Source organism: Balaenoptera acutorostrata, chromosome 6 (assembly GCF_949987535.1).
Source record: "Balaenoptera acutorostrata chromosome 6, mBalAcu1.1, whole genome shotgun sequence".
NCBI lineage: Eukaryota > Metazoa > Chordata > Mammalia > Artiodactyla > Balaenopteridae > Balaenoptera > Balaenoptera acutorostrata.
The window spans coordinates 24,114,728-24,140,693 of NC_080069.1; the positions used below are offsets into that span (position 1 = coordinate 24,114,728).

General features: G+C 38.3%; 1 protein-coding gene and 1 pseudogene across 1 annotated transcript in view; both read left to right on the top strand.

Moving 5' to 3' along the window:
- Positions 1-25,966, top strand: part of LOC130708340 (serine palmitoyltransferase 1-like) — a 179,389-nt gene that overhangs the window by 17,880 nt on the left and 135,543 nt on the right. The window contains exons 6-7 of the mRNA XM_057547888.1: positions 4,375-4,505; positions 19,697-19,826. The gene's annotated coding sequence lies outside the window, so the exon portion shown is untranslated. The remainder of the gene's footprint in view (positions 1-4,374; positions 4,506-19,696; positions 19,827-25,966) is intronic.
- Positions 3,168-25,966, top strand: part of LOC130708342 (serine palmitoyltransferase 1-like) — a 30,378-nt pseudogene continuing 7,579 nt past the window's right edge.

Below are 25,966 nucleotides of genomic sequence, written 5' to 3' on the forward strand. Positions count from 1 at the left end.
TAGGAAGGGCATTTGGTCATAAAATTCCTAGATCTGCCACTTCTTCCTACCAGTCATGGAATTGTAGTTTTCGCAGTGTAGGCAGGGAATGATCTTAGTTGCACAACTTAGAACATTTTGGTAAGAATCACATAAGATACCGTATGTGAAAACATTCTGGAAAACATTCAGCACTGTTTTTAATGTTCTAATGAGTACATAGGTGATATTTGTACTTTTAAGAAAATTGTCCAAGTCTCAAGGGATTTAAAAAAAGTATGTAACACAAAAATATGGAGATTTTAAGAGAAAATATAGTTGGTTGTTTTTAAACTGTTCTAAAGTTGGGTATTTCATAGTCTTTCCTCTGAAAAACAATCAAGAAGGCCATAACACCTCCTTTTATTCTGATAAATAGGAACTTGAACAAGTGGCTTTAATATAAGATAGTCCTTAAATATCCAGGATTTGGATAACTTAATTAGCAGATAGCGTACCTTTTTTCCTTCTAAAAGATTACTTTTTTTTATTCTACAAATATTGAGTTAATTGAACAAACACCAGCATGTTGCTTTTTCGATGCCAGACATCGTTCTGAGTGTTTTATAAGCATTCTCTTGCGGTTCTCCTAACAATCCTTTGAGGCAGGTAGAACTGTTAACCATTTGACAGGGGAAGGACCTGAGAGGCACAGAGCAGTTTTGGGCCTGTCCCTGGTTCACACCTGGCAATGAGGGAGCCCAGATCTGAACCCCCTGTGATGACTGCCATGGCCAGGCCTTGTGTTTGGTGTGGGGCATCCTGCCCTGGCCTTGCCTCCCATCTGTTACGTTCTGGTGAGGGAGCAGGTGCCAGAAAGGGCAGCAAGTGCTGAGAAGACACAGAGGCTTTCTGGTCACCTTCCTCCGTGGCCTCTTGCCTACCATATTGGTTCCTAACAGTGAATGAGAGAATGACGCATGCAAATCTGTGGCACTAATTGTTGAAATGGATCATACACACAGAAGATAGGCATCCAAAGTTAAAGAACATGCCCTGGTAGTTTTTCTGTTTGCTGCCTCCCCCGCCCTTGGGTTAAGAGTTTCTTCCTTGCAGAGTAGCTATCAGACATCAAAAGAAGTTATGCAACTGTCCGTGTTTACCTGTCACAAAACCTGCTTTGCAAGGCTGACATCAGCTAAAACCCAGTGTCTTTAGATAGGAGGAGGAAAGGCCCATCTTTTTTAAACTTTTGGGACTAGGCAAGAACCAGTAAGTCATTGATTTATTGTAGAGGGATTCTTCTTACCACTTTATGGCAATGACATAAAAATGGCTATGAGTATGTATAATGAGAATACTAACATAATTTTTATCAACTGGGTAGCTAACTCTAAAGCCCTAAAACAAAGCCAAGATTGTTTTACTGTTTTATTGCTAATCAATGAGGAGAGTCATTTAGAGCTACAGAATGATTTAAAATCCTTTTTTGTAGTTGGCAAAAACAGTTTGTCTGTATCCATAGCATGTTTTTTCCTTTTTAAAATGGAGATACTGAATGAGAGCAATTCACTGTGGCTTGGGTTGTCCATCTGCTAGCTAAATTGTTGAGATTTGGGATAGATAATTCCCAGTTCAGAGGCAGCATTGTAATTTGAAGGAGGCCTCCTATGGGGGACCTGCCCTCCTGTCTCATCAGAAGTGAGAGGCAGCAGAGTGGTGGGGACCTATCTGTGGGCAGGGTGCTCAGAGAGCGCTAACAAAGAGGAAAGGAAGACATGCCTGAGACACGCCCGTGCTCAGCTGCATGGACGTAGCTGGTTCTCTGGTGCTTTGCTGCTTTCCTCGTTCTTGCCAGACTTTGCCTGCAACACTTCCCTGGCAGCATATCTCGTGGAAGGGCGGGCAGTCAGGAGCAGGATCAAGTCTTCAGACTTGGTGGTGTTGATGTCACAGATTTGATGCTTGAAGAGCTAAGCACTCTTTTGGTGCCATTTTGATCAACCGGGATGCATTCTTCTACACGTTACTGTGAAATCTCATATTTATTTAGTGTTGCTCTAATGAAAGTGTCACTTCTATAAAAACGACTACCTGATTGGTAATGGAAATCAAATGGTATTTCATGTGTTTTTTATGCAATAAGCTATGTTGGTATACATTTTAACTTATAAATGGGAAGAAGCATGCCTAGTTGTTTATCATTACTTGATGGGATAAATTGGAATGGGATAAATAGTTCATTTTCACAATTCTATATCATCCTTTAAGAAGTCTACAAGTGAAGTGGTCTTCAGTTTATTTTATTATTTGGATATTGCTGCTAAATTTTCTAATTCCTCACTATACCTCTCTTGCCATCAAACTGAGGTGTCGTTCGGACCCTCTGTGTTGTCTCATCTCTCACTCAGTAGCTGGCGCCCACCCCAGCAGCCTTTGGTTCACAATCGAGGGACCTCTGCGCCTTTAGTCAGAAGCCACTGTGAATGTGTTGTAGTTCTGAGTGTAGAAGGGACCCAAGTGCTTCAGACCAGGGGAGAGAAGGCACAGCTTAGCCTTGTATCTGCCCTCTGGGCTCCGAGTTCTCCATTGACAGCTGCCAGATGCTTCTCTTAGCTGTCTCACTTTGTCAAGTGGCAGAAACCCTATATTTCTCTTTGATCCAGTGCTTATCAGAGTATTTTTATGTGATACTTACTAAATGTTTGATTAACAATTGAATGAGATTGTTGGACAGCCCTCATTTAACTACTTATTAAAATTTAGTCCTTTGTGAAGTTGTATCTTTTATAATTCTTAATTTTGTCTTTTACTAGTTAAAAAGCATCACAGTAAGATTAACTTGCCTCTGATAAATCAGTGAGTGGGTTTACAGATTTTAGACACTTTATTCAAATGTTCTAAAAAGTTGTTTATTCCTGTTGCTGAGCTGACCTTACTCACTTGTTCCTCCCTGGAAGTTGGTGGAAATCTCACACTTAACAGCTAACCAGGTCTCTGTTGGAAATATTTAGTCCACTCAGTGTCCAGCCTTGTATCCAGCTGGGTGAAGTTGTTTCTTTTGTATATCTCAGTCCTGCAGGTCTTTTCCCTCTCCCCCTTCTCACCAGGAATGTCTCTGGTAGGGAGGGGCATACTTGGAGGGAAGGCTGATGCTGAAGGGGTCTCCTGGAGCGAGGCTCCCAGCCACAGGTCCTCGACATCTGAGCCGGAGGGCTCTGCCGGGCCATCAGCCCTCTCCACCGCCCCTCACTGGGGAACGTCTGGGTCCCCCTGCCACTGCCTACACTTCTGAGTTCCCCTCAGTGGACATGCCGTGGCTCTGAAAGTCTGCCTTTACTCCTCAGAGTTCCTCGTTTCTCCCATGAAGCTCCAAGGCTGGAGGGGCCTGGCTGCATCCTTCCTGTATCAACTTCTGAGTTCTCTTTGCGCAGAGCATGTGGTAAAACTCTGATCTCGTTCTCCAGACTTGGGTCCTGCTGTAGTTAAAAGAGCTAAAGAAAGTTTAAAAAAATTTTCTCTGCCTCATTTTAAGACACTTGGAAGTTTTCTAGTTCACAGCCAGCTGGTACACTATTTATTTTAGACATCGCTGGTCCCTCCATCCCAGGGTGTGAAGCCTCATGGCTTAGCCTGGGAAGGTGAAAGGCTATATGGAACGATGATGTAAGAGAGAAAAAAAAATACCAGTTTAATAATTACAGTTTATCCCTATAATTACATCAACATTCTTCTTAAGCTGCTTCCATAAAAGGACCATATTTCTCTTTGTACTATACGTTTGAATTCACCAGTACACTTCAAAAGAAATTTAGACAGAAACTCAGTACTGCAGAGTGATGGCAGGTGCCACAACTAAGTGCTGACACAAACTGTTAGAGGAGTGACCACCACAACTGAAAAAGTTCCTGTCTCTTGATGCAGAGTATGTGGGGTTCTTTTTAACTTAACTACTTTTCTTTTTTCTTTCTTTTCCTTTTAAAAGCTGGTTGACAGTTGTCTTCATGCCTGGTTTGGTCACTTCTCCTAAAATGCAAAACGGCGTTAATAAGTTAATGTCGTACATTGGTAAAGTCTTGGCATTGTTGGTTGAGGGAAGTTAAAGCAGGCAAGGTCACTGGACCTTGAATTCTTATTGCTAGAGTGATATAAAAGCAAAACCTAGAGTCAGAGCTGTCCCAGTCACATATTTATAGACAAATGAGTAGCTGATTCAGCTCACAGAGTATAGAAACAGTTTTGGCCCAGAATTATCTTAGTAGATATTGTATGACTTGTAACTTAAGAACAATTACATTTTGACCACAAGGTGACAGTATTAATAGCTAAACTGCTTATGTTATTTTATTTATTCTTTAGTCAAAGAAAAAGAATTATGAGACAGTTTAACCATTTAACTTTGTACTCTTGAACTAGATGTGCACTTGGATTTGGAAGACCGCCTGGCAAAATTTATGAAGACAGAAGAAGCCATTATATACTCATGGATTTGCCACCATAGCCAGTGCTATTCCTGCTTACTCTAAGAGAGGGGACATTGTGTTTGTGTAAGTAATCTTTACTGACATTTCTTATCAGAATTCCTTTGGAAATAATATTGGCCCTCCTAGAGAATTCCTTTGTTAGAGGTCATCTGCCTAAAATAATATTGATTTTTTTTTTTTTCATTTTTAAAGAAATATATAGTCACCCAGCCAAGTAGTTGTGCAGAACTAGTGAGACCTCCACTGGAAGGATGCCTTAAGGTGTCGGTACTTTGTTATCTGCCATTATGATTTTATTTATTGATGTTGAGAAGACCAAACTTATGTAGGAGCGGACCAGCCCTCTGTTTTCCCTGTGCAGCTCTGTGACAGTGTGGTGTCCTTGTGAGTCCATGGTCGTAGCCCACATAGCCACTCATACTACCTGATAAAGTCACTCCACTTCTCAGTACCCTCGCTGCAACTCTTGGTCTCTGCTGATCTTGCTTCATGGCTTGTTAAGAATATAGAAGTCATGAGTTGCAGACTTCCTTAACTTTCCAGGAACAAATGACACACTTGCATACATGTGCACTAAATGTATGGTGTTGCTTTTTACTGTGGAGGGGAAGAGCAGAGAGGAGTAGAGTGAGGGCTGGCATAGCCCAGGCAGCTGGTTATACCCGTCAGGAGCACCTGCCACTAGCCCGAGCCTCTGTTATCTTTTGAGTGGACAATTAAATGACTCTCTTCATTTAGGTCTCAGAGTGACTTTTGTTTCCTCTTTTCCTTTTTGACACCATAGCCAGACACTCCATTTAAGAGCTTCCATTGTTCCTAAAATAAATATCCAAGTTCTTATTATGATCTTGTACATTCTAGACTACTGTTTTAGGCCCATTTTCTACCATTTCCCCTTAGGTGGTCATGCTGTGTAGCCTTACCAGCCTTATATGCTAGTTTCCCCTCAAGGCCTTTGCACGTGCTAAGACCCTAAGTCCCTACGCCTAGAACGTTGTTCCTCCTCTCATCTCCTACTTAATTCCTGCTCATCCTGCACATGTACCACCTCTGCAGGAAAGCCTTCCCCAAGCTCTCAGACCAGGTCAAGACCCCTTGCTGCATGTGGAGAAAATTTTACAGCCAGAGGAGTTTGGTATCCTTGTGAATCCATGACCACGCAGGCATTTACGTGCCTGTCAGAATCACTGTTTCTCAAGCCTCCCTTAACTTACATATGCAGGTGTGTGCGTGTGTGCTCATGGGCGCCCGCACCGTCTGCTCTTGGCTCAGCTTGCCTCACGCTCACTGTACTCTTTTACACCACTTTCAACGGTTCATACCAGCCCGTTGCCTAGGATAGCATGTGCCATTTAGTGGTGCTCAGTAAATACCTTCAGTAAGAGAATGAATGGAGGCTGGAGCGCAAAAGAGGGGTCCAAGTGACTGGACTTCAGAGCCCGGCTCACCTCAGTCCCTGTACCATCCTGCTGCTTCTCACTCACTGTCGGAGCACCTGTAGTGCAACAAGCTCAAGCACACGCTGCAGGGCTGGCTCTTCCTGGGGGTTTTCAGCACGCTTGTGTCCCATTCTTCCCCACAGCCCTGTGACAGTTACCTGGGAGCACTCCAGCACATGGCCTGGGCCTGAGTAGAATTGTTTCCCAATGTGACCATGAAAATGAATGTTTCTATTAATTTCTTGCACATAGTTTAAAAAATCAGTAATAATAAAGACTCATCACAAATTTGAGAGCCAGTGATTTAAACAGTGATTCTAGGTTTTTAATAAAGCATAGTTGCAGACAACTACAATACAGTGTCAGCCAATATCGCTTTATACAAGCCCCCACCATAAATTCCTTTTTGAGTTTAAAGTCCAGAAGAAGTTTACAGTTACAGTTGAACTTGTATGCTTCCTTTGTCAGATAATAAATACTATATTGTCCTTTTGGTTTTCACTGCTAGGAAACCTAGTCTAAACTCACTTTCAAATCTTATGCCTGGTGTCTTAGAACTTCAGTTTCTAATGAGTCATTAGACAACTTAATTATTCCCTTATACATAATTTTAAATATTCCACCTGAAATTCATTTGAAAGTAGGAACACTAGAGGTAAAAATGGTGTTTAGTAAATTATTTGACAAATTGTTTTTGATAAATTCATTAGGCATAGACAATATGTTCGATGTTTTATTTTCTTTCTTTTGTAGTAAACAGTGATAATGCTTTGCCAGTAGGTCTCAGAACAATGGTTGTTTATATACCTAAGTCTTTCCTTGTCACTCTGTCTTTATATTACTTTGTGTACCCTTTTCTAATGAAATGTTTTATATTGAGATAATTGTGGATTCACATACACTTGGAAGAAATAATACAGAGATTTTATGTGCCCTTTACCCAGTCTTCCCCAATGGTCACCTCTTGCAAAACTGTAATACAGTTTGAAAAGTGGGATGTTGACATTGATAAAGTCAAGATAATCCCTCTTGTTGCCACACCCATATCCCTTCTACCCTACCCACTCTTTAGCCCCTGGCAACCACTAATCTGTTCTCCATTTCTGTAATTTCATGATTTCAAGATTGTTGTACAGGGACTTCCCTGTTGGCGCAGTGGTTGTGAATCCGCCTGCCAATGCAGGGGACATGGGTTCGAGCCCTGGTCCGGGAAGATCCCACATGCCACGGAGCAACTAAGCCCGTGCGCCACAACTACTGAGCCTGCGCTCTATAGCCTGCGAGCCACAACTACTGAAGCCCGCATGCCTAGAGCCCGTGCTCTGCAACAAGAGAAGCCACCGCAATGAGAAGCCTGCGCACCGCAATGAAGAGTAGCCCCCACTCGCCGCCAACTAGAGAAAGCCCATGCGCAGCAACAAAGACCCAACACAGCCAAAAATAAATAAATAGATTTAAAAAAAAAAAAAAAAGATTGTACAAATGTGAGTCATACAGTAGGTAAAACATTTGAGGATTGGCTTTTCTCATTCAGCATTAATTATTTGGAGATTCTCCAGGGTTGTTATGTGAATCAAGAGTTTGTGCCTTTTGATTACTGAGTCATATTCCATGGTATGGATACACCACAGTTTGTTGAACCATTCACCTATTAAGGATATCAGAGTTGTTTCTAGTTTGGGGCTATTACAAATAAAGGTGCTGTAAATATTCATGTATAGCTTTTTCTGTGAACATAAGTTTTCATTTCTTTGAGGTATATGCCAAGGAATGCAGTTGCTGGTCATAAAGTATTGTGCGTTAAGTTTTTTAAGAAATTGCCAAACTTTTCCAGAGTGGCTGTATTATTTTACATTTCCATGAACAGTGTATAAGTGATCTAGTTTCTCCAACATCCTCAGGAGCATTTGGTGTTGTCGCTTTTTTTTTTTTTTTTAGCCATTCTCATAGGTGTGTACAGATATCTCATTGTAGTTTTAGTCTATATTTCCCTGATGCTACCATACTTACTGTTTTTAGGCTTTGGTCTTGGCATCAGGGTAATACTTCATAAAGTCAATTTGAAAGTGTTCCCTCTTTTATTTTCTGGAGAAACTGTATAAAACTGTTGTTAATTCTTTAAATGTTTGGTAGAGTTCTCCAGTAAAAACAGCTGGACCTCGAGATTTTTTTTTTTTTTGGAAGTATTTTTACTATGAATTTAATTTCCTTAGTACTTGTAAGGCTATTCAAATATTGAGTGAGTTGAAGTAGTTTGTGTTTTTCAAGGAGTTGGTCCATTTCTTCTAAATCGTCAAATTTGTATGTGTAGCATTGTTTGTGATATTCCCGTACTATCCTTCTAATGTCTGCAGATCCCTGTTTCCTTCCTAACTGGTAATTTCTGTCTGCTCTCTTTTTTGTCATTTTTGCTAGAGATTTGTCAATTTTATTGATCTTTTCAAAGAATCAGCTCCTTGTTTCATAGATTTTTCTACGTTGTATTTTTGTTTTCATTTCTACTGATTTCTGGTATTATTTCCTGCCTTCTGCTCATTTGCAGTTTAGTTTGCTCTTTCTAGGTTCTTGAGGTGAGAACTTCAATTACTGATTTGAGACTTTTCCTCATTTCTAATGTATTAGTGCTATGAATTTCCCTGTCATCACTGCTATAGTTGTGTTCCACAAATTTTGATGCGTTTATTTTCATTTTCGTTTAGTTCATTTTTGTGTTTTATTTCTCTTTGACCCATGAGTTATGTAGAAGTGTGTTGTTTAGTTTCCAAGCATTTGGAAATTTTTAATTTGTTACAGTTTGTTTTATGGCTCATGATGTGGTCTATCTTGGAATATGTTCCATAGTCACTTAAAAAAGAATATTCTGGCAAATACAGAGAAAAGGCCACGTGAGGACACCAGTGAGAAGGTATCACTCCATGATAGGACACATGTGATTAATTTCCTTCTTTATACATTTCTGTTTTTCATATAATAGTATTCAATGATCAAATGTTACACTGATCATTATTTTTTAAAAGTCACTGATATGCAAATTAAAAACCAGAAAAAACATACAAATTGTTCATTTGCCACTTCTATCCTTTAATCCAGTAAGAGAGAGCGCTAGTTTTGCATGTCAACTTCCTAAGGTATACTTATATAAAAGTTTTAGTGAGACAAAAAGCAATTTACATATGAAACTTTATTTACCTTTTGAGAGAAATTTTTTTTTTGTCATTATCATTAAATAGAAAAAAAAATATTCTGCTGAATGGAGTGTTCTATAAACGACAATTAGATCTTCCTAGTTGATGGTGTTATTGAGTTCTTCTATATCCTTGCTGATTTTCTGTTTGGTAGTTCTGTCAGTTGTTGTAATTTGTCAGTTTCTTCTTTCACTTTTATCAGTTTTTGTGTCTTATCTTTTGTAGCTCTGTTATTTGGTGCACATTTAGGATAAGTTTTCCTGGTTAATTGAGTCTTTTTATCATTATATAACATCCTTCTCTGTCTCTGGTAATTTTCTTTGTTCCAAAGTCTACTTTATCAGATATTAACATAGGCACTCTGCTTTCCCTTTTGAATGTTTGCATGTGTTTATTGTATGTAATATATATGTATACCCTTACTACCTATATTATTGTATATAACATACATACATATATATAGCATATAACTATATATATATACATATAACTACATGTGTGTGCTCGTGTGCGCCCTCAGTGCGCCCTACACACACACATTCCCTTACTACCCATCTCATTACATTTGAAGTGAATTTCTTATAGGCAGCATGTTTAATCCACTCTGCCACTCTGTCTTTAAATTGTATATTTTAGCCATTTACATTTAATGTAATTATTGATATATGGGATCTTAATCTCCCAATTTTTATTTTTTGTTTCTTATTTGTTCTCTCTGTTTTTTGTTTTCTTTTTTCTTTTTCCTGCTTTTCTCAGGGTTAATTGAATGAGTTTTGGAGTTCCATTTTTATTTATCTTATTTATTTTATTTATTTGTTTTCAAGTGTTTCCCTTTGTATAGTTTTTTAGTCATTGCTGTAAGTATGATGTTGTATGTACGCATAAGTTATCACATTCTACTGGTGTTATTTTACCAGTTCAGTTATAGAATCCTTTATCTTCCTTTACATCCCCTTACTCTCCTTATTTATAATACAGTTGTTTTAAGTATTTCCTGTAAACACTTTGAGAACCACATCAGATAGTGTTATAATTTTTACTTTAACCATCCACAATGACTTAGAAAACTCAAGAGGGGAAGAAAAGCCTAGTGTGTTTGTTCATACTTTTTACAGTATTCTTTCTTCCTTCCTGATAATCTAAGATTCTTTTATTTATTTATTTTTTCTATGTGGAGAGCTTTCTCTAGCCATTCCTCTAGGGGAAGTCAGCTTGGGACAGAGTCTCTTAGTTTTTTTTTCAACTGAGAATGTCTTCTCCCCCTCATTCCTAAAGGATATTTTTGCTAGTTTTGGATTCTTGGTTGCCAGGTCTTTTTTTTTCAGCATTTGAAATACATTGGGACACTTTTTTCTGGTGTTCATGGTTTCTGATGAGAAATCTACTGTCACTCAAATTGCTTTTCTCTTACATGTAAGGTGTCATTTTTCTTGTGCTGATTTCAAGATTTTTTTCTTTGTCATTCGTTTTCAGAAGTTTGACTGTAATTGTATTGGCATTTATTTGTTTGGGTTTACCTGCAAGAATTTTGCTCAGCTTCTTTAATCTATAGTTTTATGCCTCTTCTTTAATCTATAGGTTTTCAGCCATTATTTCTTTTTTTTTTTTTTTTTTTTTTTAAATTTTTTTTGGTCCACCACCACCACCACCTTTTGGAGTAATGAGCTCCCTGCGAAGCTTAGCAAGGCGAGCCTTAAGCAGCCCTAGATGGTGTGCTGTGGCCTTGTTCTTTTGCGTCCGAGCCATCTCGGCTTCGATCTCCGCGATCTTAGCTAAAGTGCTGCTCATGGTGGTGAGTCGCAGGGAGCGCAGTGGCCTCCACACGGACAGTCTCCCTTCGCACACCCGCCAGCGGACCTTCAACAGCCACCAGACGCTACAGCAGTGCGCAAGCGCGGTACTTCCTCATTATTTCTTTAAGTACCTTTTTAGTCCCACCCTCATTCTGTTCTTTAGAACTCTACAGACTTGAATGTTGCATATTTTACTGTAGTCTCACAGGTCCCTGAGACTGTTCTTTTCTTTCTAGTCTACTTTCTCTCTGCGATTTACATTGACTTGATTTCTACTGTTACATCTTTCAGCTCACTGATTCTTTCCTCTCTCCATTCTGCTGCTGAATTCATCCACTATGCTTTTTCTTTTGACTATTTTGCTTTTTAGTTCTAATATCCCCACAGGATTCTTCTTTGTATCTTCCTTTTCTCTGCTGCAGCTTCCTGTTTTTTCATTTGTTTCAAGCATGTTCATAATTACTCATGAAACATTTTTTTTTTCACACTCTATTTTATTTTTACAAGAGATAAATAGACTGACACCAAGCATTGTACATGGATGACCACAACAAAAGCAACAATGATTGCAATTACCAAACATGAAACACACTCATACTATGTCATAATATTGACATTCAGTCCCGTAATCCTCCACTGTAACAGCTCCTTTACTTTGCAGTGAAAATTGATTTGTATATTCTTTGCCTCTGAGTCCTTGTGGGATTTTTTTTTTTAATTCAGACAGACAGAAAGTCACAAAAATTATACTCATCCTCATCAGTTCACTCAGTCCCATGTAATTAATTTTTTTTTCATCTTGATCTTTTTTTAGCACTTTTATGAGTTCATCAGTTTTTCATTAGAGTTCTGAAAATGCTTATTCATTCAGTTCAGCAGTACAGTCAGTTACCAGAAACCTGTACTTGTCAGAGCCTTTTCCATGAATTTCTTGAAGATGAAACCCTTTTATAGGAACATATTTGCAAATTCATCAGAGTACACCCAGAACTGTCTGTAAATGACAAAAGACTTAAAAATGACCATGGTTAAAGATTTGATGAAAGTTCATAATAATGCAGTTGACAAGAAAATTAGTTATTTCTGAGATATACATTTTAAAGTAATAACTAGGATTATTATAACATTATACCAGAACATATAAGATTTTGAGAAGTTTCCTGTAATGTCTGAAACATTTATATTAACATATTTCCATACATATTTCCATACAAATACAAATATAAGATTTTTAGAAATTTCATGTAATGTCTGAAACATTTATATTAACATATTTCCATACATATTTCCATACAAATACAAATATAAGATTTTTAGAAATTTCATGTAATGTCTGAAACATTTATATTAACATATTTCCATACAAATAACCCAATGAAAGTTTAGTATTAGTTGTTTTGTTTGTTTTTTTATACTGCAGGTTCTTATTAGGCATCAGTTTTATACACATCAGTGTATACATGTCAATCCCAATCGCCCAATTCAGCACACCACCATCCCACCTCACCGCAGTTTTCCCCCCTTGGTGTCCATATGTCCATTCTCTACATCTGTGTCTCAACTTCTGCCCTGCAAACTGGCTCATCTGTACCATTTTTCTAGGTTCCACATACATGCATTAATATACGATATTTGTTTTTCTCTTTCTGACTTACTTCACTCTGTATGACAGTCTCTAGATCCATCCACGTCTCAACAAATGACTCAATTTCGTTCCTTTTTATGGCTGAGTAATATTCCATTGTATATATGTACCACAACTTCTTTATCCATTCGTCTGTTGATGGGCATTTAGGTTGCTTCCATGACCTGGCTATTGTAAATAGTGCTGCAGTGAACATTCGGGTGCATGTGTCTGTTTGAATTACGGTTTTCTCTGGGTATATGCCCAGTAGTGGGATTGCTGGGTCATATGGTAATTCTATTTTTAGTTTTTTAAGGAACTTCCCTATTGTTCTCCATAGTGGCTGTATCAATTTACATTCCCACCAACAGTGCAAGAGGGTTCCCTTTTCTCCACACCCTCTCCAGCATTTGTTGTTTGTAGATTTTCTGATGATGCCCATTCTAACAGGAGTGAGGTGATACCTCATTGTAGTTTTGATTTGCATTTCTCTAATAATTAGTGATGTTGAGCATCTTTTCATGTGCTTCGTGGCCGTCTGTATGTCTTCTTTGGAGAAATGTCTATTTAGGTCTTCTGCCCATTTTTGGATTGGGGTGTTTGTTTCTTTGATATTGAGCTGCATGAGCTGTTTATATATTTTAGAGATTAATCCTTTGTCCGTTGATTCATTTGCAAATATTTTCTCCCATTCTGAGGGTTGTCTTTTCGTCTTGTTTATGGTTTCCTTTGCTGTGCAAAAGCTTTGAAGTTTCATTAGGTCCCACTTGTTTATTTTTGTTTTTATTTCCATTACTCTAGGAGGTGGATCAAAAAAGATCTTGCTGTGATTTATGTCAAAGAGTGTTCTTCCTGTGTTTTTCTCTAAGAGTTTTATAGTGTCCGGTTTTACATATAGGTCTCTAATCCATTTTGAGTTTCTTTTTGTGTATGGTGTTAGGGAGTGTTCTAATTTCATTCTTTTACATGTAGCTGTCCAGTCTTCCCAGCACCACTTATTGAAGAGATTGTCTTTGCTCCATTGTATATCCTTGCCTCCTTTGTCATAGATTAGTTGACCATAGGTGTGTGGGTTAATCTCTGGGCTTTCTATCTTGTTCCATTGATCTATGTTTCTTTTTTTGTGCCAGTACCATATTGTCTTGATTACTGTAGCTTTGTAGTATAGTCTGAAGTCAGGGAGTCTGATTCCTCCAGCTCCATTTTTTTGCCTCAAGACTGCTTTGGCTATTCGGGGTCTTTTGTGTCTCCATACAAATTTTAAGATGATTTGTTCTAGCTCTGTAAAAAATGCCATTGGTAATTTGATAGGGATTGCATTGAATCTGTAGATTGCTTTGGGTAGTATACTCATTTTCACAATGTTGATTCTTCCAATCCAAGACCATGGTATATCTCTCCATCTGTTGGTATCATCTTTAATTTCTTTCATCAGTGTCTTATAGTTTTCTGCATACAGGTCTTTTGTCTCCTTAGGTAGGTTTATTCCTAGGTATTTTATTCTTTTTGTTGCAATGGTAAATGGGAGTGTTTCCATAATTTCTCTTTCAGATTTTTCATCATTAGTGTATAGGAATGCAAGAGATTTCTGTGCATTAATTTTGTATCCTGCAACTTTACCATATTCATTCATTAGCTCTAGCAGTTTTCTGGTGGCAGTTTTAGGATTCTCTATGTATAGTATCATGTCATCCGCAAACAGTGACAGTTTTACTTCTTCTTTTCCAATTTGTATTCCTTTTATTTCTTTGTCTTCTCTGATTGCCGTGGCTAGGACTTCCAGAACTATGTTGAATAATAGTGGTGAGAGTGGACATCCTTGTCTCGTTCCTGATCTTAGAGGAAATGCTTTCAGTTTTTCACCATTGAGAATGATGTTTGCTGTGGGTTTGTCATATATGGCCTTTATTATGTTGAGGTAGGTTCCCTCTATGCCCACTTTCTGGAGAGTTTTTATCATAAATGGGTGTTGACTTTTGTCAAAAGCTTTTTCTGCATCTATTGAGATGATCATATGTTTTTTATTCTTCAGTTTGTTAATATGGTGTATCACATTGATTGATTTGCGTATATTGAAGAATCCTTGCATCCCTGGGATAAATCCCACTTGATCGTGGTGTATGATCCTTTTAATGTGTTGTTGGATTCTGTTTGCTAGTATTTTGTTGAGGATTTTTGCATCTATATTCATCAGTGATATTGGTCTGTAATTTTCTTTTTTGGTAGTGTCTTTGTCTGGTTTTGGTATCAGGGTGATGGTGGCCTCATAGAATGAGTTTGGGAGAGTTCCTTCCTCTGCAATTTTTGGAAGAGTTTGAGAAGGATGGGTGTTAGCTCTTCTCTAAATGTTTGATAGAATTCACCTGTGAAGCCATCTGGTCCTGGACTTTTGTTTGTTGGAAGATTTTTAATCACAGTTTCAATTTCATTACTTGTGATTGGTCTGTTCATATTTTCTGTTTCTTCCTGATTCAGTCTTGGAAGGTTATACCTTTCTAAGAATTTGTCCATTTCTTCCAGGTTGTCCATTTTATTGGCATAAAGTTGCTTGTAGTAGTCTCGTAGGATGTTTTGTATTTCTGCGGTGTCTGTTGTAACTTCTCCTTTTTCATTTCTGATTTTATTGATTTGAGTCCTCTCCCTCTTTTTCTTGATGAGTCTGGCTAATGGCTTATCAATTTTGTTTATCTTCTCAAAGAACCAACTTTTAGTTTTATTGATCTTTGCTATTGTTTTCTTTGTTTCTATTTCATTTATTTCTGCTCTGATCTTTATGATTTCTTTCCTTCTGCTAACTTTTGGTTTTGTTTGTTCTTCTTTCTCTAGTGTCTTTAGGTGTAAGGTTAGATTGTTTACTTGAGATTTTTCTTGTTTCTTTAGGTAGGCTTGTATAGCTATAAACTTCCCTCTTAGAACCGCTTTTGCTGCATCCCATAGGTTTTGGGTCGTCGTGTTTTCATTGTCATTTGTCTCTAGGTATTTTTTTATTTCCTGTTTGATTTCTTCAGTGATCTCTTGGTTATTTAGTAACGTATTGTTTAGCCTCCATGTGTTTGTCTTTTTTATGTTTTTTTCCCTGTAATTCATTTCTAATCTCATAGCGTTGTGGTCAGAAAAGATGCTTGATATGATTTCAATTTTCTTAAATTTACTTAGGCTTGATTTGTGACCCAAGAGTGATCTATCCTGGAGAATGTTCCGTGCACACTTGAGAAGAACGTGTAATCTGCCGTTTTTGGATGGAATATCCTATATATATCAATTAAATCTATCTGGTCTATTGTATCATTTAAAGCTTGTGTTTCCTTATTTATTTTCATTTTGGATGATCTGTCCATTGGTGTAAGTGAGGTGTTAAAGTCCCCCACTATTATTGTGTTACTGTCGATTTCCTCTTTTATAGCTGTTAGCAGTTGCCTTATGTATTGAGGTGCTCCTATGTTGGGTGCATATATATTTATAATTGTTATATCTTCCTCTTGGATTGATCCCTGGATCATTATGTAGTGTCCTTCCTTGTCTCTTGTAACATTCTTTATTTTAAAGTCTATTTTATCTGATATGAGTATAGCTACTCCAGCTTTCTTTTGATTTCCATTTGCATGGAATATCTTTTTCCATCCCCTCACTTTCAGTCTGTATGTGTCCCTAGGTCTGAAGTGGGTCTCTTGTAGACAGCATATATATGGGTCTTGTTTTTGTATCCATTCAGCCAGTCTATGTCTTTTGGTTGGGGCATTTAATCCATTCACGTTTAAGGTAATTATCGATATGTATGTTCCTATGACCATTTTCTTAATTGTTTTGGGTTTGTTTTTGTAGGTCCTTTTCTTCTCTTGTGTTTCCCACTTAGAGAAGTTCCTTTAGCATTTGTTGTAGAGCTGGTTTGGTGGTGCTGAATTCTCTTAGCTTTTGCTTGTCTGTAAAGCTTTTGATTTCTCCATCAAATCTAAATGAGATCCTTGCTGGGTAGAGTAATCTTGGTTGTAGGTTCTTCCCTTTCATCACTTTAAGTATATCATGCCACTCCCTTCTGGCTTGCAGAGTTTCTGCTGAGAAATCAGCTGTTAACCTTATGGGAGTTCCCTTGTATGTTATTTGTCGTTTTTCCCTTGCTGCTTTCAGTAATTTTTCTTTGTCTTTAATTTTTGCCACTTTGATTACTATGTGTCTCGGCGTGTTTCTCCTTGGGTTTATTCTGTATGGGACTCTCTGCGCTTCCTGGACTTGGGTGGCTATTTCCTTTCCCATGTTAGGGAAGTTTTCGACTATAATCTCTTCAAATATTTTCTCTGGTCCTTTGTCTCTCTCTTCTCCTTCTGGGACCCCTATAATGCGAATGTTGTTGCGTTTAATGTTGTCGCAGAGGTCTCTTAGGCTGTCTTCATTTCTTTTCATTCTTTTTTCTTTAGTCTGTTCCACAGCAGTGAATTCCACCATTCTGTCTTCCAGGTCACTTATCCGTTCTTCTGCCTCAGTTATTCTGCTATTGATTCCTTCTAGTGTATTTTTCATTTCAGTTATTGTATTGGTCATCTGTGTTTGTTTGTTCTTTAATTCTTCTAGGTCTTTGTTAATCATTTCTTGCATCTTCTCAATCTTTGCCTCCATTCTTATTCCGAGGTCCTGGATCATCTTCACTATCATTATTCTGAATTCTTTTTCTGGAAGGTTGCCTATCTCCACTTCATTTAGTTGTTTTTCTGGGGTTTTTTCTTGTTCCTTCATCTGGTACATAGCCCTCTGACTTTTCATCTTCTCTGTCTTTCTGTAACTGTGGTTTTTGGTCCACAGGCTGCAGGATTGTAGTTTTTCTTGCTTCTGTTGTCTGCCCTCTGGTGGTTGAGGCTATCTAAGAGGCTTGATGGGAGGCTATGGTGGTGGGTAGAGCTGACTGTTGCTGTGGCGGTCAGAGCTCAGTAAAACCTTAATCCACTTGACTGTTGATGGGTGGGGCTGGGTTCCCTCCCTGTTGGTGTGGCAGTCAGAGCTCAGTAAAACCTTAATCCACTTGACTGTTGATGGGTGGGGCTGGGTTCCCTCCCTGTTGGTTGTTTTGCCTGAGGCAACCCAACACTGGAGCCTACCCGTGCTCTTTGGTGGGGTTAATGGCAGACTCTGGGAGGGCTCACGCCAAGGAGAACTTCCCAGGACCTCTGCTGCCAGTGTCCTTATCCCCACGGTGAAACAGAGCCACCACTTGCCCCTGCAGGAGACCCCCCCAACACCAGCAGGTACGTCTGGTTCAGTCTCCCCCAGGGTCACTGCTCCTTCCCCTGGGTCCCGATGCACACATTACTTTGTGTGTGCCCTCCAAGAGTGGGGTCTCTGTTTCCCCCAGTCCTGTCACAGTCCTGCAATCAATTCCCACTAGACTTCAAAGTCTGATTCTCTAGGAATTCCTCCTCCCGTTGCCGGACCCCCAGGTTGGGAAGCCTGACGTGGGGCTCAGAACCTTCACTCCAGTGGGTGGACTTCTGTGGTATAAGTGTTCGCCAGTCTGTGAGTCACCCACCCAGCAGTTATGGGATTTGATTTTACTCTGATTGCGCCCCTCCTACCGTCTCACTGTGGCTTCTCCTCTGTCCTTGGACGTGGGGTATCCTCCTTGGTGAAGTCCAGGGTCTTCCTGTCAATGATTGTCCAGCAGCCAGTTGTGATTCTGGTTCTCTCGCAAGAGGGAGTGAGAGCACGTCCTTCTACTCCGCCATCTTGGTTCACCCTCATGAAACATTTTTATCATGACTGTTTTAAAGTCATTATCAGATCATCCTGACAACTCTGTCATCTTAGTACTGGCATTTGTTAATTGTTTTTTTTTCTTTTTTTTTTCATTGTTTGATATTTTCTGGTTATTGGTATGACAAGTGAAACATGAACAGTTTCATATTATGCTGTTATAGTTTATGCTTTATTTAAACTTTCTGTTTGAATTGGCTTTCTCTGACAGTCTTCCAACAAGGGCAGGGGGGCACTGCTGCCTCATTACTGTCAGGTGGAAGTACAAGTCCAGGGTCCCCACGGGGCCTCCACTGACACTAAGGTGGGGTTATTTTCATTTCTTCTGGTTGTTGGTGAGAGTCCTACTCTTGTCTGAGCCTCCCCTAACACAGCCTAAGCATAGGCAGGGGAGAGTGTCTATCCCTGCAGGAGATTGGAAGTTAGGTCTCTCCACATGGTCTTCACTAACACCACAGTGGGAGCCACTTGTTACTACCCACCGGAGATACAAGTTCTGGCTCCCTTCTCTGACAGCTCCCACAGGGGTATTGGGGAGCCTTGTTATGGCGTCGTGAAGGCTAGAGTCTGGGTCCCCCTCTCAGCCTTTGCTAGTGTGGAGGGGACAGGCCCAGGTTTTTCTGTGGTTTGGCTGCAGTAGAGACCTTTGCTGGGCTGCCCCCTTTCCTGTCCCTTTGGCTACAGAGAGCAGACTTTTGTCAGAGCTTTTCTGTCTCGCCTGTTGGCATTTCCAGTTTGCCAGCTGCATCAGTTCCAAGTTAGGAAAATCCAGGAACTTGTTTCATGTCATTTCTCAGATCCCTCGCTGGTCTGCCTTTTCTCTCCATTTTTCAGCATCATCTTATGTTTGTCTTATACATGATGTCCAGGATTTTTGGTTATACCCAGTGAGAAAAATAGGGAAAATATGTCTATTTTCTCAGAAGCAGAAGTGTTGCATGTACTTTTAAATAATACACTTAATTTAAGAAATATATCCTGCCCCCCATTAACTCAATTTAGGAGATCTTACTGAAGATTAATCTGCATGATTCAGAGTTCTCCCCTGGGTTATGTGGAGTCAGTAACCCAGTATTCCTTTTGATGGCAAAGTAATGGCAGAGTGGTAGCCAGTCAAATCAGAGATGCCACTGATGGTGAGATGCACCAATATTTCATTTATTTTTCAGGAAGAGAAAAGTACTTTGAATAAACTAATATGCCATCTGTATAGTAAGATGCATGCTGATTTCTCAGAGGTCAAAATATGGCAAGAGTTTGCTTCGTGGAACAGAATCAGTATGGTAGTTATGTGGAAAGGTTTGCAGAGTGAAGTGCAAACGATAATATATTAATGTTCAAACATGTTTTATTTATTTGCCATGTTCAGTTTAACAAGTGGATGTTGGTCAACTTACAAAAGCAAGCATTCCTTTTCTGAGAATGTTGACAAGACCCTTTAAACCCCAATTTGGTGGGTCTTTCTTCCTTGCAGAGATAAAGCTGCCTGCTTTGCTATTCAGAAGGGATTACAGGCATCACGTAGTGATATTAAGCTATTTAACCATAATGATATGGATGACCTGCAGCGACTATTGAAAGAACAAGAGATTGAAGATCAAAAGGTATGATTCTTTTGAAGAAAATTACACAGTTCTTTTGTACTTTCTAACCAGCTAAATTATAAATGAAATGGTAATTTGTCATGAAAACTTGCCTGTGGATCACATGTGGACATTAAATACGGGTGTTTCTGCTTATTAAATGTACCTCAGATTAGAGAGTCAAGCCTGATAGTAATTGCCTCATCATTGCCATAATTATATATGGCAAATGTGGGGGAAGGTTATCTAGGCAGCTTTCTAAAAGGGAGAGAGAAAAACAGCATGCATTTTGGGGGTGGAGGGATGTACACTCAACTCTACAGAAGTAACAACAGAACTCATTAGGGCATTAACAAGATGTATCTAGTGAATTCAAAATAGGCTTATTCATATCAGAATAAATCATGTATCAATTCACCAGAAGAAACCATGGCGGCAGATCTTAATTAATGAATTTATGAACAAAGTGAAGACTCTTTCTCCCTACCCCAACCTCATCCCAGATCTCTGAGCAGCTGCTCCCTGTGGGAAGCAGCTGCCTCAAGCATGGTTTCCTTCTACGTTGCAACCTATTTACACTTCTTCTCAAGCACCTGTGTAGTCCCTTGGGACAGGGAGGGAATTAGGCAGGTGGAACTTGCTCCTTGTTGTTCTGATAGAGAGTGGAACAGAGGAAACGTGTTCAAAGCATCACTGTTAGAATTAGCATTTATTTGCCCCTGACAACATGAACAGAGAAGGTAGTTCTGTGGTCTGTGGTTGTGCAGCAGGAACCACTGTGTGTGAAGTGTACTGGGAACCTGGTCACCACATCCTTTGTCTCAAACACCACTTTCAAGTGGACTTTCCCAGTGTAACTCATCCGTTACTAGAGTAACTGATAAAAATGCTCATCACATCCTTAATTTTGTGTTAATTTCCATTTTTCCAGATATTTGAATTATTCCTTTTGGATTCTGTCATCTTTGTTTAGGTGATAGCCTAAGAGCAGCACTTCATGATTATACACATTCTTGTGATGAATATGCATAGACTTCTGCTATTTTATGCTAGGTGTGCTACAGACAGTGTTTTATAAGTATACAATTTAGAAGAATGTATAGGGAAAATCTTAAAATTGAGACCGTTCCACCAATGAATTCTTTCTACAGATTGTAAAAAGATGTCCCTTTTCTGATTCAGTAATAGAATGCTACCGTATTGAAAAACACTGCCTTAGAAAGTGTGACCAATGAACCAGTCTGCTGTAGAGTTATTTCGCCAAGTTAGCATTGTACAAATTTGGAAGACAACATATTCAAGTTCTGTGTGTGTGTTGTATAAGATTTATAATCTGTGGAACTTTTATTTTAATGAATAACAAGAAATAAAGTTATCTTAAAATTTATTTCCATTTTATAGTTTTTACCTTTTTACTAATTAATTTATACCACATATTCCTGCCAAGAGTAGGCTTTCTAAATTACTTTACATTTTGGTTTTTAGAAATAATTCTTTTTTAATTTTGTTTTCACAAAAATAATAAATGTTAAATTTTTAAATATTTTGTACTTAGATGCTTATATTTCCTTTGAAAGTAGGTTAAATAATCTGAGTTTGGATCAAACTCTTTTTGTCAGTTTCCCAACTAATGGAGTTCATATGTTTTTTCATTCCTTTTCTTATAGAGTTCTCTTATCCCATATTAATCCTTCTTAAAAAAAAAAGATAATAGGTAAAAACAGCAGTTCATAGAAGAAATGCAGATAACTGAGCAAATAGAAAATAGTCTGACCTCACTAACAGTTACAGAAATTAGGGTAAGAGTTTTTGCCTGTCCAATTAGGGAAAACTTTTTATGGTAATAATCAGTGCCACACTGATGTACAAAGGGCCTTCCAAAAACTCTGAGGAGAGCTTCAGTTGGCACAGCCTTTCTAGAGGGTAAATGGGCAGGTATATTCTGGGATTCTTAAATATCTATACCCTCCGGAGTGCTATCTTTAGAAGAGAATCAGAAATGGTGTCAGAGATCGAAGGGTATTCACGTGATGTAAAAAAACAAAATGAAGGAAACAACCTAAATCCAGCACTGTGGGAATAGTTAAATAATTTACGGTGTATCTGCAAGGTGGAATATTAAATCTCCATTAAAATCATGGTTTAAATAATATTAAATAATGTGAGAATGTTCACAACATAATATTTTAAAAACTCCGGTCCTAGAACGATTGCGGTAAAATACTGATTTGAACAAGGTAATTTACAAAGATATTGTACTTACAAGAAAAAGTTACCAGTGTGTGGTGTAACGAGCTCATTTGTTAAATTCTTTTTTGTACTTTTCCATTTCCCAAGAATATTCCAAAAATAAAATATTCCTTCATTGAGTATTTTAAGATCATAAGAAAGATACTTTGTGTTTTAAAGGCAGGGAGAGGCGGGATGCCCCCAGGTCCTCAGCTGTGACCTCCCAGCAGACCCGCAGCCTCAGGTTTGACTTAGGGACGGAGTGAAGATGACCAAGAATGATGTAAACTTTCGCATGCTTCAGCCGACACTTTTTTCAGTATTACATACAGCTGTGGGTTCTAAAATACCCCTTAAAGAATAGCTCTGATATTTGAGTTTCTAGTTGTTCATTAGAAGCTTAGAGGCAAGAAACCTTTGAGTAGAAAGGTGGCGGCAAACTCTGTGGAATTTTTTCAGTGCAGCGTACCTGAAACATCTACAGATTCAGCAGTGGGAGTGGTTTATTAGTGATTTGACGTCAGTGGGGTGTGGGAAGGTGTGTGTTACTTGAAAGAGTCCCTCCACTGCACCACCCCCGAACATGACTGGGTGAGGTCATAGTCCAGTTTTACTTGAACCAGTAGTGAGGAGGCAGGAAGGAGAAGGGTTTCATCTGTTTTTTGGTAAGTAAGGGAGGTCAGGGTTTGTCTGTTTTTTAACTTTTTATTAGGAAAACTTCTGGCACATTCAAAGGAAACAGTAGTATAGTGAAGCCCCCTGTACCCTTCTCTCGGCTTTGTTTTCAATATTCTGCCACTCTTTTATCATCTGAACCTTCACCTAACTCCCCACTCAGTCTCTGTGATGATGATGATTATCATCATCATCATTAGAGTTCTTTTTATTTTAGGTAAAATTTACATTGAAATACATTAGTCCTAGTTATACAGTTTTGACCAGTGGTTATACCTGTGTAGCCCAGGTATCATGGCCCCCATCATGACATAAAACGTCCCCATCTCCCCCAGAAAGTTCCCTTGGGTCCCTTCCTAGTCATTCTGGGCTTGGAGGGTTTTGTTTGTGTTTTAGTATTCTCAGTGTCTAAACAGTTTGTGTTTGTGTGTGAGGCCTCCTAGTTGACTGTGTGACCTGAAAACATGTCTGAGAGAAGAAAGCACTGTTTTTCATCTCAAAATAACAGGATCTCAAACCTTGAGCTTGAAATTGATTTAGTCTATCTATTTGTTGATTTATCTTGGTGAATAAATCTTGTAGGGTGAAAGTGCTAGAGAGCATATAACAGATTTTGTATTTGGAGTTACTGAAATTTAAAACATCTATTTTTTTTTTCTTTTAAAGAATCCTCGCAAGGCTCGTGTAACTCGACGTTTCATTGTAGTCGAGGGGTTATATATGAATACTGGAACTATTTGCCCTCTTCCAGAATTGGTGAGCAACCATGTTTATTTACTATTTCAGTATTCAGACTATTTGGCAGTTATGCCTTTTGTTTGTGACCATTTTTAATGTATAATGTCTGCATTGCTTTGCTTAATAGGTATCATAAACACATTCTGATCATACTAGGGAAGTAGATTAACATTAAATGCCAACCCTGACCTTTAAAGAGTAATCAAGACTGAGTTTTATAAAACCAACTTTATTGAGGTATAATTGACACATAATAAAATATACTCACTTTAAGAGTACAGTTTGATAAGTTTTGACAGATGTATACTCCCCTATCACCATCACCATAGTCAAGATATAAAACATTTCTGTCACTCCAGAAGTCCCTCATGCCCCTTTGTAATCAGTACCCCATTCCTGGCCGCAAGCCAAGTTGATCTGCTTTCTGTTCCTGTAGTTTTGCTTTTTGTAGAATTTCATATAAATGAAATCATATAATATGTATTTTGTAAAACTCAGCTTTTTAAAAGGGGATACAATACACTGTCTTTAGAAACCATGACTATTGAGATTTTTTTTTTTTAGGTGAAATTCACATAACATAAAACTAGCCATTTTAGAGTGTAGAGTTCAGTGGCATTTAGTACGTGCACAGTGTTGTGCACTCATCAACTAGCTAGTTGTAAAACCTTTTTGTCACTCCCAAAGAAGACCCAGTACCCATTAAGCAATCACTTCGCATTTTTCCTTGCCCCTAGCCCCCACCAGTCTGCTTTCTGTCTATATGGATTTACCTATTCTGGATATTTCTGATAAATGGAATCATATAATATATGACTATGGCTTCACTCACTTAGAATGTTTTCATTGTTTATCCAATTTGTGGCATCATTTATCAGTACTTCATTCCTTTTTTCTTCTTTTTTTTAAAATTTATTTATTTTTGGCTGCGTTGGGTCTTCGTTGCTGTGCGCGGGCTTTCTCTAGTTTTGGCAAGCAGGGGCTACTCTTCGCTTCATTCCTTTTTAAAGCTAAGTAATATTCCATTGTGTGGGTGTATCACATTTTGGTTTTTTTGTTAACAGATATTTGGATTGCTTCACCTTTTGGCATTTGTGAATAGTGCTGCTGTGAACATTCATGTACAAGTATTTGTTTGAATCCCTGTTTTCAACTCTTTTATGTATGTGCCTAGCAATGTAATTGTTGGATCATGTGGTAATTCTATTTTTAACTTACTGAGGAACTGCCATACTGTTTTCCACAGTGGCTTGTACCATTTTACATTCCCACCAGCAATGGAGGAGGGTTTCAGTTTCTCCACATCCTTACCAATGTATACTTTTTTTTTTTTTTTTAATTTTTGCCATTCTAGTAGGTGTGAAGTATATTTGCATTTCTGATTTGCATTTCTTGAATGACTAATGATGTTGAGCCACTTTTCTTGTGTTGGCCATTTGTATATCTTTGGAGAAATGCCTCTAGAAGTCCTTTGCCCATTTTTAAACTGGGGTGTCTTTTTGTAAAGTTCTTTATGTATTCTGGGTACTAGACCCTTAATCAGGTATGTGATTTGCAAATATTTTCTCTCATTCTATAGGTTGTCTTTTCATTTCTTTGATAGTGTCCTTTGATGCACAAAAGTTTTTAATTTTGGCAAAGTCCAATTTATCTAGTTTTTTGTTGTTGCTTGTGCTTTTAGTGTCATATCTAAGAAATGCATTGCCAAATCCAGGGTATGAAGATACACCCCTATGTTTTCTTCTGAGGTTTTTATAGTTTTAGCTCTTATTTTAGGCCCTTGATCCATTTTGACTTAATTTTTGTATATTCTGTGAGAGAGGGATTCAACTTCATTCTTTTGCATGTGGTTATCCATTTGTCCCTGTACCATTTGTTGAAGAAACTATTGTTTTCCCATTGAATGGTCTTGGCACCCTTGTTGAAATCAGTTGACTGTAGGTATATGGGTTTATTTCTGGACTCTCAGTTCTATTCCATTTGTCTATATGTCTAGCCTTATGCCAGTACCATGCTTAATTACTTAATTCATGTAGCTTTGTGGTAAACTTTGAAATCAAGACGTGAGTTCTCCATTTTTGTTCTTTTTCAAGATTGTTTTGGTTATTTGGCGTCCCTTGAAATTCCATTTGAATGTTAGGATCAGCTTTTCCATTTCTGTAAAAAATGACATTGAGATTTTTTATAGGGATTGTAGTGAATATTTAGATTGCTCTGGGAAGTATTGCCATCTTAATGATACTGAGTCTTCTCATTGATGAACATGGAATGTATTTCCATTTATTTCAGTTTTCTTCAATTTCTTTCAGTATTGTTTGTGGCTTTTACTGTAAAGTCTGGTACCTCTTTGGTTAAATTTATTCCTAAGTATTGTATTCTTTTTGATGCTAAGTATTTTATTCTTTTTGATGCTATTATAGACGGAATTGTTTTCTTAATTTCCTTTTCGGATTGTTCACTACTAATTATAGAAATACAGATGACTTTTGTGTATTGATCTTGCATCATTCAACTTTTGC